General features: G+C 36.0%; 1 long non-coding RNA gene across 2 annotated transcripts; it reads left to right on the top strand.

Moving 5' to 3' along the window:
- The first annotated feature begins 828 nt into the window (after positions 1–828).
- Positions 829–7835, top strand: LOC141422553 (uncharacterized). 2 transcript variants are annotated; one of them, XR_012447179.1, is made up of 2 exons: positions 829–1446; positions 4762–7835. It is a non-coding gene; the product is annotated as an uncharacterized lncRNA (long non-coding RNA). The 2 variants fall into 2 exon arrangements; XR_012447180.1 differs by having other exon boundaries at positions 4635–7835.
- Positions 7836–8461: the final 626 nt, after the last annotated feature.

Below are 8461 nucleotides of genomic sequence, written 5' to 3'. Positions count from 1 at the left end.
TATAAGATTCTGACAGAGCTCAGTTCTTTATGGGCAGTTCCGGTCACATGGTGCCTTAGTGTGCCATGGTTAAGCATGGAGTCTCTACTAGACTACAAGATATTTTGAAAAGATGTACAATTCTCACTCCAGGTCTTTCTCCAGAAACCGAAAGGTCTACACTATACTTCTTCTATAGATTTGCCATAAACTCCACAAGGCACTTTTTCCACAACTAATACCTCCTATACCGTAAGATCTGCCTGGTCATATAACCCATCCTGAACCTGATGCAGTTTCTTTGCCTGCTCTGAGTACCTGTCAAAACTGGCATCCTTTCACTTTATACACTTCATGATCTATCTAGAGCAGTGCTCCCAACTATATGGACTGCACTACCTCCAGAACCAGAGGTAATCTACTAAGAGTTGTGTGTTGTGCTTCCTGCTTTGTGGCTGAGACACATGGTATAATCTTTACTTTTGAGGGAATATCCTGATAGGCCCGAGAGCAGGAGTCCCTAAACGTGTTACTGATGTGAAAGGTACCTGAATCTTTGCAGAGTTTATCTTCCACCCTCTGGAGTAAATGTGTCCTACACATAGACTAGGCTTTTTTATTTTTTATATAATATAATCCAATCTTATCATTGATATAATGGGTGAAAGTGATATTCATTGGAATGTTCACATAGTTCAGACTGCCTTGTGACAGAGGGCAGGAGAGTCAACATAGCCCTGAGGCAAACTGTAAGTGAACTACTCTTGTCCTTTCCAAATCAGTACAAGTTGGTTTTGATCCTCTTTTCTAATAAGCTATACTTCCAGGAACTAGAAAAATGGCCATCAGGTAGGTTCATGGGATCTGTAGGCCAGACTTGAGCCAGAATTCCATCTGTTACCTACCTCCCATGCACCCTGACTCTAAGGTGGGGTCCATATGATTCTTTACGTCACTGGGTATCCATGTCACTTCTTGTCCTGTGTCCAACAGTCCTCAAAAATATTTAGGTGCTGCAGGCTGAAACCATAGGCTGATGAAGAAGGGGACAATCAAAGGCATTTCTGCACGTCTTCCAGTATTGTGCAAACGTGAGACTGGAAGAATATGACCCTTGGCACACCAAGAAGTTTCTCAGCACACTGAGCACACATGAAAGCAGAATGTTCTGGTTTGTCCACTTTCTCGGAAGCTTTAAGGAAAGCTTTAATAAGTAACATATAAGTAGAGCAGTGTTTTTCAAATCACTTCTTGTTTTGCTCATTCGGATAAACATCGTCATTGCTACGCGCTCTTGTTAACAAATAAATATGAGAAGAAACCCAGTCCTCTGGCTCCTAATATACTCCCATTTCTGATGGCCTGTTCTTTCCCAGCTCCGATCAGCAGCATTTGGCATAGTCTGCAGGATCAAAGAAGCAGAGAGACAGCTTCATCAGAAACGAAAGGGAAGACGGCCGCTCAGAGGTAAGCGAAAATTTCGGGATTCTCAGAGCCAGAGTTATGGGCAATTCCCCTTCAATTCAGTCTCAATATATGACATTGCTTAAGGAACTGTTGAAGCGCTCAGGGGTAAAGGTTAAAGACAAATCTTTTCAGGAATTATTTCATCATGTTCATCGGCATTGCTATTGGTTTCATCCTGAGGGAAGAACTGTATTGAATTATAAAGTGTGGAAAAAGGTAATGAGAGCTCTACGAAGGGCACAACAAAGAGGGGACATAATACCTGTTCATGTCTGGTCGTTATGTTCCTTAATTTCTTCTGTATTAAAACCTCAGAGCACAGATTCTGAAGAATCTAGACAAGTGGGCACTGATACAGAGAGTGACATGGGACATATTTCCCGACCTTGTACTTCTGCTGATGAGTTTATTTCTCAACCATTGCCTTCCCTGTCATCTCAAAAAAATGATGAAAGATTATTTAAGGAGTGAAAGGACCACAGGCAAAATAAGGAGTCTTCTCCTGGGCAATCAGCAGCATCTTCTGACCATGATTCCTCTCAACATGAGTCAGGTTCAAGGCCCTCTTCAGATGAATCACCCATAATGGTTCAGAAGAGTCAATATCATGCATTAACGGCTGAAGTACAAAAATCAGCCCACAATATGGATAAATGTGATTTATCCACTGGATCTCATAAGAATTTTTCTAAGGTCCCTTCATCAAAAATGTGGGTCAATTAATACAGACTTACCCAGTCAGCAATGGGATGGCACATTCAAGCCGATCTCAACTCTTTACCATACAACAAGGGGAAGTACAACTTTAGATTTACCTAGCTCTCAAAATACATATTTAAAGCCTGCATTAAGTAGATATAAATTACATACTGGTATTTGTGGACCTTTAACGGAAGGAACAATGGGGTTAATTTTAGGTAGAAATAACATGACAATGGCAGGATTAACTGCTTTCCCTAGAATTATTGATTCTGATGATAATGGAAAAATTTTAATTATGGCACAAGTAGATGAGCCTTTACAAATCTTCAAAGATCAGAGTATTGCTCAACTTTTAATTTTACCTTATGTTAAAGGAAAGACATTAAAAACTTCTAGAAATGGAAGATTTGGTAGTACTGGAAAAAATGTTTATTTACAAATGCTTTTAGATTCCAATCGTCCTCAAATAATGTTACTTATTAATGATATATATTTTAAGGTCTTTTAGGTACTGGTACAGATATATCCATCATATCTTCAGAACAGTGGCCAAATCAATGGCCTATGACTAAAATTAAAGCAACCTTTTCTGGCACTGGTCAAATTACAGATATATAGCAAAGCACTGAAGTAAAATTATGTATTGGTCCTGAAGTACAGAAAGGAAAAATAAAACCATATATTGCAGACATAGGAATAAATCTATGGGGAAGAGATCTATTAGCAGAATGGGGTGTTTCTCTTAATATCCCTACTTTAAATTCTTCAGTGAAAAATATGATGGCTAAAATGGGATATAATAGTAAAAAAAGGGTTAGGAAAAAATGAACAATGTTATACAAGCTTTACAAATTAAAGGAAAACAAGATAAAATAGGCCTTGGGTATCCAAATTTATAGGAAGGGCCACTGCTCAGTATATACTTCCTTTAACCTGGCTCCAAGAAAAACCTATATGGACTGAACAGTGGCCACTAACAAAAGAAAAATTAAAAGCATTAGAAGAATTAGTATATGAACAATTAACAAAGAATCATATTGAACCTTCTACAAGTCCTTGGAATTCTTCTGTATTTGTGATTAAAAAGAAATCAAAAAAATGGAGAATGTTGACAGACTTACGAAATGTCAATAAGATTATTCAACCCATGGGCCGTTTACAACCAGGCTTACCTCAGCCTGCTATGATTCCATCATCACGGAAACTTAAAATTATAGATTTAAAGGATTGTTTCTTTACTATACACCTTCAACTTAAAGACAGAGAAAAATTTGCCTTTTCCACTCCTTCTGTTAATAATCAAGAACCAATGAAGCAATACCAATGGACAGTATTACCACAAGGAATACTTAATAGTCCCACCTTGTGTCAACATTTTGTTAAGCAACCTTTGAGTAAATTGAGAACAATGTTCCCTACTGCTATTATTATTCATTATATGGATGATGTTTTGTTTGCTATGGAGACACAAGAACAGGTTATTGAACTATTTATATCTGCTCAAAAAATTTTTACCACAATATGCATCATAGAAAATACAAAAAGAAGAACCTTATATGTATTTAGGATATATTTTAAAAAGGACTCATGTTAAACCACAAGAAATTTCTATATGGAGAAATACATTAAAAACTTTAAGTGATTTCCAAAAAATTATTAGGAGATATAAATTGGTTACAACTTTCTCTGGGAATTCCTAATTATGCTTTACAACATTTGTTTGACACTTTAAAAGGAGATTCTGATATTTCCAGCCCACGAGTATTAAGTAGTCAGGCCAAAAAAAAATTACAGATCTTAGAACAATATGTTCAACAAGCCTATGTTGATCATATAGTTCTTTCCTTTTCTTTTCAATTAATCATTAACCCTACTCCCCATTCTCCTACTGGATGCATAGATCAAGAATCTGATATTATTATTGAATGGGTATTTTTACCAGATAAAGAAAATAAGCGATTATCTACTTATCTTGACAAAATGGCACAATTAATCTCAAAAGGTCGGCAGAGATTTAGACAATTGAGTGGTCAAGATCTCACAACTATCATATTACCATTAACTAATGATCAGATTGAAAAAGCTATCCAGGAAAATATTAATTAACAAATTGCTTTAAGTCATTACTTAGGTTCTATAAATAATTTTCAAAAAATAAACGGCTTCAATTTTTAAAACATACATCTGTCATTATTGATAGTATAATACAAGAGGAACCCATAAAGAATGCTCTTACTTTTTATACTGATGCTAATAAATTGGGATATATTGGTTATACTAATGACATTATTCATGAAGTACAACAATCGCCTTATAAGTCTGTACAAAAGGCTGAATTAGTTGTTATTATTTTGCTATTACAAGATATATCTACTTCTCTTAATATAGTAACTGATTCACAATACTGTTATTATACTGTTAGACATATTGTTACTGCTTATATACCACATGATAACAGTAATGATTTGTTTTTTCTCTTTTACCAGTTACAAGACATCTTATTATCACATAATACTCCTATTTTTATTACTCATATAAGAGCTCATTCACAATTGCCTGCCCCAATGACAAAAGGTAATAATGATATTGATCAATTATTAATTTCTCCTCTAGGAGGCTGATCAATACCACAAACAGACTCATACAAATTGGAGACATTTAAAACAATGATTTAATTTTACTCAACGACAAGCTAAAAAAATAACATCAACTTGTCATCAGTGTCAACAAGTACCTGGAATTCCTTTTCCACCAGGAATAAATCCAAGAGGAGATAAAACATATCATATCTGACAGATGGATGTCACCTATGTTTCTAAATTTGACAAACAAAAATGTGTACATAATTCCATAGATAATTACTCTAAATTTCAATGGGCTGCAGCTCTATAAAGAAAAGGCTGATGCTGTAATTCTCCACTTATTAAAAGCTTTTAATGTTATAGAAATTCCACACACTATAAAAACAGATAATACATCTGCCTATACAAGTCAAAAACTAAAAAGTTTTTTTTTCTCAGTGACAAATTACACATATTACTGGCATTCCATAAAATTCACAAGGACAGACAATTGTTGAACGCTCTAATAAGACATTAAAAGATATGTTATTTAAACAAAAAGGGGGAATAAAGACCCCAAGAGTAAGAATATTAAGAGCTTTATATACATTAAATTTTTTGAATATAGCAGGATATGGTCTTACTGCAGCTCAGAGGCATTGGGAACATAATATTAATAAGGATAAACCATTGTCAGAATTGCAACCAATATGATATCACAATGATAATGATATATGGGAAAAAGGATGGATAAAACCTTGGGGAAGAGGTTTTGCTCATGTCATTTCAGAAAAACAAGAACTTTGGAAACCACAAAGACAGATCAAAGCAAGACATGAATAAGAGACCTCAATTTGATTTTCAACCACCCACTGAAGAAATGGAGAACTTGACATTGGGAAGAACAGAGAGAAGAGCAGCCACTACTCGTCAAATGCATCATTTCCAACATGGGGACAAATCAAGAAACTGTGTAATGAAGGGCAGAATGTGGTAACTTGTTCGGGACAAAGTATGACTCCTGAAGCTTTGTTTCTTGCTATGTTGACATTAACATCTATTCAGGTAATAACAGCAGAAAATTATACTTATTGGGCATACATACCTAATCCACCTTTAAATAGATTAATAGCATGGTGGGATCCAACAGTTCCTGTGTATGTAAATGACTCTGGTTGGTTACCAGGCCCTTATGACGAAAGAGGAGTATTAAAACCTGAAGAAGAAGGACTAACATTAAATGTCTCTTATGAGTTGGGGTCTGAAGGCCCCCCTGTTTGTATTGGTAACATTAGTCATTGTCTGAAGCCAAATCGACAAACATGGTTATCTATTATAAGAAATAATAATAAAAAATCTAAGAGAAGGAGATTGCTTATTCTATCAAGATATTCCTTTAAAGGCAATATTATTAATAAAACAGGATTCATTGGAGAGCGATGTACAACTCCTATAGTTGGATGACTGGATCCATTGGACTGATTGTATAGGGCAGGAGGTTTGGCAGTTGCTTAATACTTCCTATGGAAGCATCATTGATCAAAGCCCTGTGGGATCTGACCGAACAAAATTACAAGGAAAAGAGTTGAAATGGCATCTCATTAATAATTCTCACAATAGTATTGAGACACATTCCAATCAGAGTGAAGGATTAGTGTGGCATGGGAGAGGGTTGTCTGCACCCTCTCATTATATGCCAGGGTATCCTCATCAAAAACACATATGGAAACTAGTCACTGCATTTAAAAAAATGCACTCACGGAAAGGTAGTCTCTCAAATGAGACTAGAAAGTTCACCTTAGTGTTTACAAAAAATGGCTCACGTGATGTGAAAGCTTGTGTTACACTCCCATATGTGTTAATGATCGGACCTGGTCAGTGGAATGAAACACATCGGACCTTAACTTGTGCCAATTGTTCTTTATATACTTGTATAAATTTGTCCATTAACATTAATTGGACTAAACAACAATTATACATTCTGAAAGCAAGATCAGGAGTATAGTTACCTGTACATATGACTCGTCCTTGGGCTAAGTCTTCCTCTACTATGTTAATTCATACTTTAATTAATGAATTTTAAAAAAGAGCTAAATGGTTCGTAGGAATGTTAATAGCCATAATTATGGGTATTATAACAGTAACCACTACTGCTGCAGTTGCTGGGGTTGCTTTACATCAAGGAATACAAACCACGGAATTTGTTCAAAATTGGCATAGTAATGCCAAGAAACTATGGAATAGTCAGAGACAAATAGTCAACTGCATGCTGAGATAGCTGATTTAGAATCTGCAGTAGTTATGTTAGGAGATCAGTTACAAAGTTTAAGATGACAAATGACTTTAAAATGTGATTGGAATTTTACTACATACTATATAACTATTATTCATTGGAATGAGTCTGAATTTTCATGGGATAAAGTAAGACAGCACCTTATAAATCATGGAAACATAACAGATGAAATTATGAAATTACAGCAAGGTATCTCTGAAACTTTCTCACAACTGTTAAAATTAGTTTCAGGGGCTGATTTATTAGAAGGAATAGCTGACGGAGTTAGTAATTTAAATCCGTAATATCAATTGAAGTATTTGGGAGGAAGAACCTTGTTGATTATTGTGATATTAATAATATTGCTTATTTGTTTATGTATAGTCTGGAAAAGAACAACAACACAACAAATAATCACATTTCATCAACATGCAGTCAATGTCATTATGCTACAAAATTTGCAAAGTAAAAGAAAAAGGGGAAATGCTGCAGGCTGAAACCATAGGCTGATGAAGAAGGGGACAATCAAAGGTATTTCTATATGTCTTCCAGTATTGTGCAAACATGAGACTGGAAGAATATGACTCTTGGCACACCAAGAAGTTTCTCAGCACACTGAGCACACATGAAAGCAGAATGTTCTGGTTTGTCCACTTTCTCGGAAGCTTTAAAGAAAGGGCTTTAATAAGTAACATATAAGTAGAGCAGTGTTTTTCAAATCACTTCTTGTTTTGCTCATTCGGATAAACATCGTCATTGCTACGCGTTCTTGTTAACAAATAAATATGAGGAGAAACAAGGACTCGGGGCTGCGGTTCCAGAAACCCAGCCCTCTGGCTCCTACTATACTCTCATTTTTGTGGTCTGTTTTTTCCCAGCTCCGATCAGCAATATTTAGGTCTTTCCATTTTTCCAATGTAATGTCATCAGAGTAAATGATAATGGGTCCTTATGGAAAATGACTGGGGGACATATTTATGAACATATATTTCCTCTTGGGGATGTGAACCTTTTCATTTGAAGGGTTCTTAGTCCAAAGTTAACTCAGGTTCAGAAATTAGACACAAAATCATGATCATCCACCTATGATTTCTCTTGAGCAGTACCCTTATGGAATGTCTGCCTATTTTGTCCCTAAGGACACTGACTTCCATCAACTATCTCTACAACAGGTCTTCTTGGATGGCATCCAGCCTTGTCACTCATTACAATAATTGCTCCTACCTTCTTTCTAACAGATAAGTGTTGCCACCTGACCTCTACTGCTTGGGGTTCCTATGATTCCATTGTTATCTGTGAACCCAGTTCTGTTAATAACACCTACTGTAGGAGGAGACGCACCACTGAGCTCTCAGTGATGCTGATGCTCCTTTTTCCAGCACATTCCTTACTGCTGTGGTCACTGGTGTGTCCTGCTGGCCCTCCTGTAGAATGTAGTCATCTCATGAATTTTTCACCCTTATATAGCACATCCACTCTC

This window comes from Castor canadensis, chromosome 4 (assembly GCF_047511655.1).
Source record: "Castor canadensis chromosome 4, mCasCan1.hap1v2, whole genome shotgun sequence".
Classification (NCBI taxonomy): Eukaryota; Metazoa; Chordata; class Mammalia; order Rodentia; family Castoridae; genus Castor; species Castor canadensis.
Note: the sequence above shows the minus strand (reverse complement) of the source record. Positions and strands in the feature narration are given on the sequence as shown.